At 38.9% G+C, this 13,391-nt stretch overlaps 1 protein-coding gene across 1 annotated transcript in view; it reads right to left on the bottom strand.

The window, feature by feature from the left end:
* zgc:110045 (uncharacterized protein LOC664755 homolog) overlaps nucleotides 1–13,391 on the bottom strand; it is a 198,437-nt gene that overhangs the window by 150,925 nt on the left and 34,121 nt on the right. Inside the window, 1 exon segment of the mRNA XM_007897449.2 lies at nucleotides 187–258. The gene's annotated coding sequence lies outside the window, so the exon portion shown is untranslated.

Here is a 13,391-nt window from a genome sequence, read left to right as displayed (position 1 = left end):
ATGTCACCACTCATATCATCTGCAGAATTAGCTGCAGAAAATAGGTTATCTGCCTTTACTGTGGGTTTCAAGAGATCCAAGCCCAGAGGAGAATAGAATGGTGTTCAAGTGGAAAAAAAAACAGATACTAGTATAAAAAAATGCAATGGTTTAGAAATTATTCTAAATTGTAACTAAACCACTCACCTGAAACGCAACTCTTGACTGCCCTTACTTGAATAACCAATGGTAACCTCAGAATTTGTAAACAGTCAATTCCTGTAAAAAGCAAACACAAGTTCTATGTTAATTTTATAAAACATAAAGTAAGCTTTTAAACGTAACTGATTTATATATACAAGTTGCACTTTTTTGGAGGCAATCACAGATCAAACCAAGAATAAGGAATAGATTCCTTGTGAATTTAAACTGAAAAGTTGGAAATTGTCAGAACAAAATGATTAGGTGTAAAAGTAGTTATAACAGTTTCTTGACAACATTTTTAAAAACTATATTTTTTGAAACAGATATGGATCAAAGACCGACAAAAATGATCCTAAACCAATGTTAATCCAATTAAGTTGCACCTTTAAAAATAATAAAATAATATAAGCACAAGTGGTGGAACATCAACATGTGGAACCACAAAGTACTGGAACACAGATTGAATCCTGCCACTTTGCTGAGTACTCAATTTGACTTGCAGTATTATAGCAGGTATAAAGTCAAGCATGAGCACTTGCTTCCTGTAAGGGGGGATGGAGAGAAAGGGGAGGGAATAGAGTTAGTATATCTCCTAGGCACCTCTGAGGAGCCGTCTCAGAGTGCCATGAGCTGGAATAATTATTCTCCCACCAGTCGATGCAAATCGCAGCAAGATGGAATGGGGCAACTTAAAAGGAGGAAAGCAAAGGTATGTCATACTGTTCAAAACGTCAGTAATGTAAACGAAATATGTACTTTGAACAGTATAACAGAAAAATCAGGCTGCTATTATTATACTGGACATAAATAAATAAGAGAGCTGGTGTGCTGTGATTGAGTATACCAGGGTTTCATAATACTGTGATAGTTGATTAGAATGCTGATTTAGTATTTTCCGATAACTGTTAGCAATACAACGGTCTCCGTGAATATCCAACATCAGCAGCTGATCACGATGCTGATTTAGCACATTCCATTAACTGTCAACATGACAACCGGTCCCCGTGAACATCCAGCAGCACAAATCTACCAAACATAACACATCAAGATATCTCATGGCAACTGTAAATACCAAGGTATACATTAATGGTAGGTTACTTACCATAGATGAAGGCTTCATCTCGCTTTGAAAAACATTCAACTTCTACACAAACTTACCAAATCATAACACCCCCATGCTGGGTGGTGGGGGGAGAGAGTAAGGTGATGGGTTAATCACTGAGACAGTGTCACTTTAAGGAAATTTTCACCAAACAGTCAGCTGATTTATATGGTTGTGCAAAACTTCATTTTACTGATGGATTTTGAGGTTTTACCTCAAGTGGGCAACAATGAAACAATTAATTAAAATCTATAAAATTGATAAATAGATTTAAAATACAATTCTACACATTTAAGCCACACCAGATCAGAAAGAGGAAAGGAGATGTTTTCTATGTGAAGACTGAACTTCTTGCAAAGAATGAAAACAATGTTATCTATGGTCAATATATAACCATTTATTCAACTTCCACATAGATATAGGAAGTCTCTTATATCTATATCTTGGCCAAGAAGAGCCAACTACCTGCTATTGTGATCTTAAGAGTTTCTGATTACCAGGAAATAATCCATATTCATATTCAGAGACAGATTTTTTTTAAACAGTTCAATTTCCAAAGGAGCCACAAGGTGTTGCTTAGCCTGTTAGACATCACTTAAGAGTATTGTGTCCAGTTTTGATCACCACACTTTAGGAACAATGTTAGGGGTATCGATGTTAAGGTAAACGCAGAGAAGATTAACTAGGATAATAACAGGGATGTGTGGTTTGAACCAATGAATAGAAACTAGAGGGTGAAGGTAGACCTAAGGGAGGTCTTAAAATTATAAGGAGATTTGATAAGAGTAGATAGTGAGAAATTATTTCCACTGGTTGGTGAAACGGTGACAAGAGGGCATCAATTTAAGGTAGTTAGCAAAGGGAGTAAAGGAGGATTTTAGTGTTACGCTGCGAGTTGTTAGGATGTGGAATGTCCTGTCAGGGGTGATGGTTGAGGCAAGATCCATATTAGCTTTCAAAGGGGAAGTAGATTTAGATATTCCAAATTAATTTCCTGCATAGGACAAAAGGCAGGTAAATGGGACTGAATGGATTGTTCTTTCAAAGAGCAAGCATAGATATGACCTTTCTCTGTGCTGTAAATTTCCAAAGGTTAATTAATTTCCAGATAAAGGAAATTAGAGCTTGTGCTCTGACTCCAACATCTGCCCGTTCTTCAAGTGGACAATAGAGATACCATGACACTATTCAGAAAGAGAAGGGAATTTATTTTGGTATTCTGAATGGTCCTCCAGATAAATTGGACATTCACTTCATGGCAGTTTGTTGGACGTTGCTGTGCACAAATTGGCTGCTATGTGTGCCTACAAAAACAGCCACTTCATTTGAGTAAATACAGTCGGATACAGTAAAATACATTGAGACGTTTTGATATGATGCACAATAAAAATGCAAGTTCTTCTCTGTTGCAAACCAAATAAGTGATATCAACATTCTATGGAAGAAATGTAAGATGATGAATAAAGCTTCAGAGCTAGGATTTCTTAACAAGTGAAACTCATAAACAGCATTCATATCGATGGAAGTGAGGAACTGCCCTATTCATAACCCAAAACAGATTGAAGTGAAGCTACCCCCAACATATATAATTCACTAACCTTCCTTTCATGCTGCACTTTTAGTGTTTATCAATTTCCTGACATGAAATCTAAATTGATGCAGGTTCTTAGGCAATCTATGAAACTAGAAGGTGGTTTTAGACTCAAATTAATAATATACACGGCAACAGTGTAAATGGAACTGGCGCAACATCAATTGCAAATCGCTACTCTCATGCCCTAGCAGAACATCACAAGGATTTGAAGAGAGGGAGGCAACATTGTGCACTTGCTTTCCAACAGACTTGTGTTATAACATTAATGCCAGAGTCTGTGCTTGAGCCACTACTTGAGAAACCAAAAAACGTGCTTGTACATTCCCGCCATAAACCAAAAGGCTCACATAGTTATTGATTGAATTTCTTTTGTGTGGGAAACAGACTTTTGGGTCTGGTAATAAGAGAAAGAAAACCAAGGTCTTTCTCAAAGTAATGTTTTACACTGCAAAGTAGGTGAAGATCATTTTACCATGCAAGACACAAATTTTCTTAAAGGAGTGAGGCAATTTTGCCTGATGGATAACAATAATTCTCATTTGTACGTACAAGGTGAATAGTGAATAGAAGAATAAGTGTTCTTTATTATCCAATCTAAAGCTTCAGCACCTGGATTCACCTTATGCCAAAATAATTACTGTCATATAGTATCAAAATAAATATTTAACTACTTAATTAGTAGACAAGGTGTTAAAAACATAAGTAATTAAAGGACAAGTGAAGTACAAATTTTATAAGTAATTCAGAAAATGGCAATCATGTTAAATGACTCAATAATGTATTGTTATTATTAAATGAATTCCTAATGTCAGCCTGCATTAATGTAGGATGGACAAACTGCAGATTCAATCAAACTGGTTTAAAAATCTATACTGTATTTGTGGACGTCAATAAAACTCACAGAAACTTAAGCAATTAGGTATACAACATTCCATGCATTAATCACAATTACCAATCAAGTAGGAGTTTTAACAATTTTTATTTCATCTAAATTTTCCACCTGTGGTAATTCAAGATCCAACAATAAAAGATACAGTAATCGTAGTTCAACATATAATCAGATAGGAAAACAATGCAATTTACATTTATAAATCACTTTTTGCATAGTAGTGGGGAAGGGTAAATGAGGTCAAAAAGATATGTTTTGAAACATACCTTGAATGAGGGGATGGAGCAAGTGGGAGGGACTCCTTTATATTTGGGAATAAAGGCAATTGGCCTGTACAAGTCATCAGATGAAAGGCAATATCGCTGAGAGATCCGATTTAGAAATATTAAGTTAAGGACAAAATTATACGAAGCCCAATTTGCTGAGTAGAAAGTGATTCTAACTTTGGAAGAGATCATGATTGAGTTGACAGTTTCTAGAACTACCATCAATTTCCCCAACCATGTACTAGAGATGATAGTTCTGGAAGATGGTTGCACAGGTTTTGAATTCAATCTCTACAAATAATTGAACCTGGCAGGTCAGGAAAGGGTTCACTGTTATGAAGAAAAACAAAAAGAAGGAGGCTAAATTAAATGACTTGGCCGGTAGAATCACACAGTTGAAATGTGAAGGTGACCTGGCTATTCAGTCTGGAAGTGTGAAAAGGGTAAGTAACTACACAGGGCTCACTGGTGAAGTAAAAAAANGTACACTAGAGGCACATATGTCCACAAGATGTTTTTCAAATTATTTTACCTATGGAACACTAAATGTGAGTTTCCAATTTGAAGATTTAATTGAGGAAACACCAAAAAAAATTAATGGTGAAGAAAGAAATCAGAATATGTAGTAAAATTTAAATTGGATTTATTTCCTCTTGTAAAAGACTTAATTGGTGATTTTAGTACATTAGTATAAAACTATTTCTTAGATTACGCTATGAGAAGTCAAATTAGGCATCACTAATATCCACAGTTGCTTTATCATCTGGTCTAAGATTCTTTACGGAGCTGGAAACTGGATTATTGCTCTCAAATGTCTTCAGAAGAATTGAACCTCAGAAAATATTGAGATCTAGTTTGCAATGTTCGCCAATCCGGTTTGTTGTGTTTACAATTTCTATTTTGTGAAATTCACATCGTCAAGAACCTTAAATTGACAAAGTTCAGAAAAAAGCCAATGAGTAAAAGAGCTTTCTTCTGTTATTTTCAGACTACATTACCTGCAAACTGTAATTTACAATTGATGAGGCAAATACAATTTGTAAACATCCCAGTCTTTAGTATCATAGACAGGAGGGTGTAATAGAGAGGGTGAAGAGCTCAATATAAAGAGGGCATACCTGAGAATAGGAAAAGTTATTCCAATATTTCAAAAAATGTACATGTGATGCATCAGGAAATTATTGGTCAGTTAACCCAGCAAAAGTGTGGTAAGTATTCACCTGTAGTAAATGTTAAACTTGTAATGCATAGAACATAATGAGTAGTTATAATTGTAGAAGCAATAGGTTATGCGTCATGAATCAACTCTAGTTCTTTGAGGAGGCTTTCAAAGATTAGGGTAAATGGAATTAATGATAAATTAACACCCCAGATTGAAAATTAGGTTTTTTGTTTTGCTCTTAGCGAAGCAAAAAAGTGATGACAAATGGCAACACTGTTAAACTTGCAGAAAAAATGCAAATAATAGTTCTACAAGAAATTTACTGGATTTCCTGCTGTTTGCACAAATTGTGTGAAATTGATAAGGATTTGTCCAGTTATATTGTAAATGTAATAGAAGACACAAAACTCGGTGATCAAGTAGTTATGTCACTCAAAGAGATCTGGGCCTCCCCTCCCTTACCCCCCCAACCCCAGCTCGGTCTGAAATGCTGTACTCTGTCCAGCGCCTTGGGACATCCTCCAGACATGAAAGGTGCTATACAAATGTAATCTTGTTGTTGTTGGGCCAATTAAGAAAAAGGACTAAGAAATGCAAATGCATATGTATGTGGCTAAATATAAGTCATCATTTATGGAACATTAACCATGAAACATATACTTGATGAAAGATGTCCTTGTAATAGGTGAGAGTAATACAGTGTCAGTTGCAACTTGGATGTTATTACTGATCATTTACTACTTGGCACTATTCAAAAAGAGAAGGGAGTTTACTCTGGTGTCCTAGCCAACAATCTCCCCAGAATAAAAATTGGTCACTCAATCCATAGTTATTTGTGGGACATTGCTGAGTGGAAATGCTCTGCCACATTTTCTTACAAAATACACACAATCACACCACTTTACAGTATATCCTGTGAAGTGCTTTGAGGCATTTTGATATAAGGTGCTATATCAAATGCAAGGTTAAAACAGGTGATCTGAAAATCACAATCTTTCATCTTAGCCAATTTGGAATATTGTTTGCTGTTTTTAGCATCAATCCCTCAGAGGGACATATCTATATTGGAGAGGATGATGATCCCCCACCTAAGAGCTCTAAGTCATGATCGGACTCAAATAACTGATCTGTACTTTTTTTGCTGAAGAAATGAAAACTAAGATGATAATGCATAATGTTTAAAATACCGAGAATCATGGATGTTAGCACATTTGCAATTCTGCTATTATGTATCAAAAGATATGATTTTCCTTAACAGAAATCTGTGTTTAATGAGCCCTTAAGGAGATTATTGCTATGTTGAAACAGATTATTGTTGTTTAACAGCATGTTATATTCAAGCTTTGTTGTATCCAGTTTACAAATTTAATTTATAAATTATTATTTTACTTTATTTCTCAATGACTGCAACAAGAGTGCAGTAATTTCATATGTAAATCAGAAGGTAACTCTTGAGATTTAATTATGCTCTTAGAATGAAAGAATTATACAACAATACTCATCTAGTAAACTAAGTTCAATTCAACCAAATTTGTTTTTTAGGCCTTAAAACAAACAGTGCTTTTTGCAAGACAATTTCAGCCATAGATAATTAGTAAGGTTAGCTTGGGCTATCCAAAAGAAGCATGCGAGTAATAGAAAGATTAATAATAATCACGTGCATTTGGTATAGTTTCTTATCACATTGTTGAAAACATTTCAAAGTTCTTCAAGTATTTTCTATAAAGTCTAGTGACTGTAGTTGTAGGCACACACAGTAGACAATTTGCACAACTTGTCCCATAAGGAGTCGTGAAGTAAATGACCCTTTTATCTGGGGAAATTGCACACCGAGAGGCTGGTTAACCAGAGTCTAGCTGAAAGGCAGATGGGATCTCAGTTTAATGTCTCACCTGATTGGAGATAATAGGGTGAATTTCACAGTATTTTATATGATGATTATCCTAAGGATAGAACGCTCCAGTGTTTTTGTCCCAAAGTTTAATCACTGGCTTGAAGTTACTTCTGTAGAATGGCTTCTCCCTCAGCTTGATTCAGAACTGAGTTGTCATCAAATTACTAGATTTTATAATCACCAAAAGGTTTTGTTTTTAGAATCTTACCTACTGCAACAACCTTTTAAACTCTTTTAGTTTTAAAATTATTTTTATGTTACTCCAATACAAATTTACACTTATCTAGTGCCTTTCATGTCAGGAAGAACTCCCAAAGTGTTTAAACCAACTGGGAAAGAAGTGCAGAATTGCATTCCCCACCCAGATGGCAGATTTTCCCAGTCAACAATATTATTTTCGGTAACCATATGAATATTAAAGTTGCAAAGGCAGAATAATTACTATACATGAAGACATAACGTAAACTGCAATTTTGTAACAATATTTTGTTAAATTAGAATTTGTTACAAATGAATAGCATTTAGTTTTAATATAGAACAGAACTATAGCCTCACAGACGATTACTTATATCTACCAATAGAGTTAATACAGCAAAACAAGTAATATGATGTATGATCTTTTGTTCTGTAGACAGAGCTCAAGCAATTCAATCAATTTTTTCTCCCACCATAAAATATTAACTATTGTATTTTTTTGAATGGCAATTGTTTTATTAATGTTGCATTATAATGGATATAAAACTAGCATCAAATTAATGCCAATGTGTTTTTAATGACAGTTAATTCTGTTCATAATTTCATTAGCATTCAGTTATGACAACTATTGACAACATATCAAACATGTTTATTTATAGTTCACAGGAAAATAGGTACAGTAAAATATGATCTTGCAATCTCTAATTGAAACTATATTTTTAGGATATATTATGACATGATGGAATGCATAATTCAAAACTGTAACAAGGGCAGACATTTTATGAAATTCATCCCAAAGATTATTGAGTGTATAGAAATCTTTGAAGAAATTAGTACGAGCCAGGCTTCCTGCAATCCATACTCAAGTCCACTTCGGCCTGGATGCTGTGTAAAATAGCACTTTTATTCATCTGGCTTTTTTGCAGTTTGTTATTATTCAAGGTTGGTTGTGATTAAGAGACAGTATTATACAGCTTTGTCCAGAGTATCTGCATGACACACAAGTAAATGATAAACTCCCAAATCAAATATGTATATGAAATAGCTTACCCTAACCTTGCCTTTCATTTTCCTTTCAGCTTTCTATCAATTCATTGGCTACAGAAGCATTTCTCTGCTGCAAGATAATAATAATCCTTGCATTTGATATAGTGCTTTTCACGTCTTCTAGACGTCTCAAAGCGCTTCACGGAATATACTGTAAACTGAATTGACTGTATATTTGTGAGCGTAACGAGGCAGCCAATTGCACACAGCAGTGTTCCACAAACAGTTGCGGATTGAAGTGACCAAATTATTATTTTTTTCTTGAGGGATTATTATCAGGCGTGTGGAGTAAGGAAACTTTGTTCAAGGTTTCGCCCTGCCGGGAATTGAACCCAGGTCTCGCGCTTGCAAGGTGAGCGTTCTAACCACTGAGCTACAGGACTCCACCCCTAATAGTGTCCTCATCTAGAGGGAAGGGATTTCCCACGTATTTTGCTGTGTTGTTAAGCAAACAATATGCAATAATTCTTTTCATATTCTTTCTTGGAAAATACTGCAGGGATCTCATGAAACAGCTAAGGCAATAAAATCTTTGCATCGATATGCCAAACATTTGTTTTATGTGAACAGCTGTCTGGAATGAGGCACATTGTTTTACATCAATGCTGTGCATTGGTATGCTGGCTTGTCTCTTGTCTTAAGTCACGTATGGAGGGGGTAAACCATCCATATAAGGCTGAAAATATGTAGTCGCTACAGGTCATTCAACAAAGGAATCCTGGATCAGTCCTGGAAACATGGCTTTTGTATTCGTTATATACCTCTCAAATTCACACAGGACTTGAATGTTATAGGTTTTATTATGTAAATGTCAACACATGCCTGCATTTGCAGCTGCCCCAATGGAATCAAGAAATGCATATATGAGATATTTGGAAACAAATGCAAAGAAGATTTCATCTAACTATTGCCACTTATGAAATAAATCTAAATGCAACCAATAGTCTACGTTTTGGTCCATTGCGACAACAAAAGTGTGGAATGTGTTGTGAATGGTAATATGTCAGAACAATTTTTTTGTGTGGTCACAGGTCTCGATTTTTAAGGAATGTTTAGGATGGTTTGATTCAATTGTTTCCCTTAGTGTGTGAGTAAGTCATGATTGCCTTGCACACATTGGATGTGATTTGCTGAAGTAATCAAAGTTTTGACAAAGTAGGTAGAAGAATACTGTGATTTGATTTAGCAATTTGAGGCAACTTGCAATGAAGTTTGCACCATTCATATCTGACCAGGAGTTAAACTTAATAAATGCTGATGCAAGTTCATATATGTTCACCCATTACTACTGTACAGTAACCAGAGGATTTAATTGTTGAATCACACTGAATGAGAATCCAACCAAACATATGGTATCAATGAACATATTTACATTCATTTAATTTTTCTCTTGTATATTATGGCAGAAAAATACATTAGGATTGATACTATGTAATGCATAATAGTAGAGAATTCTGGTGTCTGTCACTGTATCCTTGGAGATGAGAAAGTATTCCACATTAATTCATTTAACAATGAATTATCAGGTGCAAGAAGCACCTGCCAAAAGTACAGTAGTAATTGTGATATTGTATAAGGTGATCCTGCACTAAACAAACAAAAATAAAGATTACACAGAGGAACCTCAAGGCATTCTGCGTGAATTACAAATTATTCCAAAAAACAACAAAACTTACATTATATGCAATGCCAAACCGTAGCTTTTAATTAACTTAAATTAGCTTGTTAATAGTGCCTGATCCCAAAACAAAGATTACAAGTTTGAGGCTAATAAGATACATTGCAATACCACAATGCATAATATACCCCACATTCTACCTGCTCCTTTATCTCATTACCTAATTATGTAATTTTACAGTGAGCCAGAATAGACCAGGAACATTAGGTAACAAGCTCGAGGAACAGCACCTCATCTATCTAGGCACCTTACAGCCCTCTGGCCTCAATATTGATTTCAATAATTTCAGACCATAACAGCTCACCTTCCCCCTCCCCTTCCTCTGTGACCATTACCACATCATCTGGGTCCCAGACACACCTTTTCTCGCTCTGGTCTGCCTGTTCGCTCTGGTCTCGCTCTGTCACCAAACTCATCCTATCCCTGAAACCAACCACCTGCTCCCTTGACCCCATCCCCACTCCACTCCTTATCTCCCAGCTCCACTTTCTTGCCCCACATATCACCGACATCGTCAACCTGTCCCTCTCCTCTGGCTCTGTCCCCATTCCCTTAAAAACTGCCACCATCATGCCCACCCTGAAAAAACCCTCCCTTGATGCGTCACAGCTATCAAGCTACCGGCCCATCTCCAACCTCCCCTTTCTCTCCAAGGTCCTGGAAAGAGTTGTCGCCTCCCAACTGCGCTCTTTCCTTTCCACCCATTCTCTTTTTGAACCCCTTCAGTCAGGTTTCCGTGCTGCCCATAGCACAGAAACTGCCCTGGTCAAGGTCACCAATGATATCCTGACCATCTGTGACCAGGGCTCCCTCTGCCTCCTCGACCTATCGGCAGCATTCGATACGGTCGACCACGCTATCCTACTCCACCGCTTGTCCTCCCACCTCAACCTTCAAGGCACTGTCCTTGAATGGTTTAGGTTGTACCTCTCTCACCGTCTTCACTTTGTCTCGACGAATGGCTTCTCCTCCACCCCCCGCACTGTCTCATGTGGTGTCCCTCAGGGCTCTGTCCTCGGTCCCCTCCTCTTCACCCTCTATATGCTCCCCCTGTGGTGACATCATCCGCAGACATGGAGTTAACTTCCACATGTATGCGGATGACACCCAACTCTACCTTTCCTCCTCTACTCTCAACTCCACGACCACCGATGTCCTGACAGCCTGCCTGTCCAACATCGAGTCCTGGACGAGAGACAACTTTCTTCACCTCAACGTGCGAAAAACCGAGGCCCTCCTGATTGGCTCACGTCATCGCCTCCGCACCTCAGGCGCTGACACCATCAGCATCCAAGGCTGCACTCTCCACCTCTCAAAGCCAGTCAGGAACCTCGGCGTTTTGTTCGACCCTGAGCTGTCCTTTCTCCCTCACATCCGCACCACAACTGGCACCGCCTTCCATCACCTCCGGAACATCGCCATACTACGGCACTACCTCACCCCTCACGCTGCTGAAACCCTGGTTCACGCCTTTGTCACCTCAAGGCTGGACTATGGGAACCCTCTCCTCGCCGGCCTTCCCGGCACCTCCCTCCACAAGCTGCAGGTCATTCAGCACTCAGCTCGTGTACTGTCCCGCACCAGGCTTCGAGACCACATCACTCCCACCCTCGCTCGCCTCCACTGGCTCCCCATCCCCCAGAGGATTGATTTCAAGATCCTCATCCTCACCTACAAGGCCATTCACGGCCTTGCTCCCTCCTACCTCTCCAACCTACTATCCCCCTACCTACCTGCCCGTACCCTCCGTTCCTCCGGCTCCGGTCTGCTCCACGTCCCCCGCCCCAATCGCCCTACCATCGGTGGTCGGGCCTTCAGCCTCTCAGCCCCCAGGCTCTGGAACTCCATCCCCCAGTGCCTTCGCTGCCTCCTCCCTCTCCTCCTTCAAGGCCGGTCTCAAAACCTTTCTCTTTGACCGAGCCTTCAGCTCCCCTCTCGACTCTCTTCCCCCTCCTCGCTCCCTCCCTTCCCTCCCCTCACCCTGACCATTTCCCCCTCCTCGCTCCCTCCCTTCCCTCCCCTCACCCTGACCATTTCCCCCCTCCTCGCTCCCTCCCTTCCCTCCCCTCACCCTGACCATTTCCCCCTGCTCGGGTCCTGACCCAACTGTGCAGCGCCTTGGGACGTCCTCCTGACGTGAAAGGCGCTTTATAAATGGAATCTTGTTGTTGTTGTTTTGTTGCAATTTTCCCCCACTTCGTTTTCCATTATTAACACTTCTTTTCCCATTTTGTTGCAATCCCCGCTTTTGTTTTGCATCATTAACTCCTCTTTAACCCATCATCCCCTGTCTTCTATCCCATTTTCTCCTTTGTCTTCCTTGCCTTGTCATACTCCTCTGTTAGTCCTTAAAAGCCTCTCCCTCTCAACATGCCCAGGTTCTGGCAAAGGGTCGTGGACCTGAAACACTGACTCACTTTCCTTTCTCCATAGATGCTGCCTGACCTGCTGAGTGTTCCCAGCAACTTCTGTTTTTGTTTCAGGTTTCCAGCATCTGCAATATTTTGCATTTTGTTTTCATTAGGTATCAACCTTACTCAAAGTAGGTATTTACAAATAGAATTATTTGCCACAAGAAAATGCAGTTAGCATAATAAGAACATAAGAATTAGGAGCAGGAGTAGGCCATTCGGCCCCTCGAGGCTGCCCCGCCATTCGATAAGATCATGGCTGATCTTCTGACCTAACTCTAATTACCTGCCCTATCCCCATATCCCCTAATCCCTCTGTTTTTTAAAAAAATCTCAGTCTCAACCTTGAAGATGTTCAAGGACTGAGCATCTACAGCCTTCTGGGGGAGTGAATTCCATAAATTCACTACCCTCTGAGTGAAGAAATGTTTCCTCAACTCTGTTCTAAAAGGCTGACCCTTCGTTTTAAGACTATGACCCCTGGTTATAGATTCTCCTACCAGGGGAAACAGACCCTCAGTGTCTACTTTATCCAGCCCTTTAAGAATAGTATATGTTTCAATAAGATCTCCCCTAATTCCTCTGTACTCTAGAGAATATAGTCCTAGTTTATTCAGCCTATCCTCATAGGTCAGTCCCTTCATCCCAGGAACTAACCTAGTGAATCTACGCTGCACCCCCTCTAGGGCAAGTATGTCCTTTTTTAAATAAGGAGACCAAAACTGCACACAATACTCTAGGTGCGGTCTCACCAAGGCCCTATACAGCTGCAGGAAGACTTCCCTACTCTTGTACTCTAAACCACTTGCAATGAACGCTAACTTGCCATTCGCCTTCTTAGTTGCTTGCTGCACCTGCAAACTAACTTTTTGAGACTGGTGTACAAGGACACCCAAATCCCTCTGAACACTAACACATCTAATCTCTCCCCCTCTAGAAAATAATCTGTTTTTCTATTTTTTCTACCAAG

Source organism: Callorhinchus milii, unplaced genomic scaffold, assembly GCF_018977255.1.
Source record: "Callorhinchus milii isolate IMCB2004 unplaced genomic scaffold, IMCB_Cmil_1.0 Scaffold2, whole genome shotgun sequence".
Taxonomy (NCBI): Eukaryota; Metazoa; Chordata; class Chondrichthyes; order Chimaeriformes; family Callorhinchidae; genus Callorhinchus; species Callorhinchus milii.
This window is presented reverse-complemented; position numbering and strand designations above follow the sequence as displayed.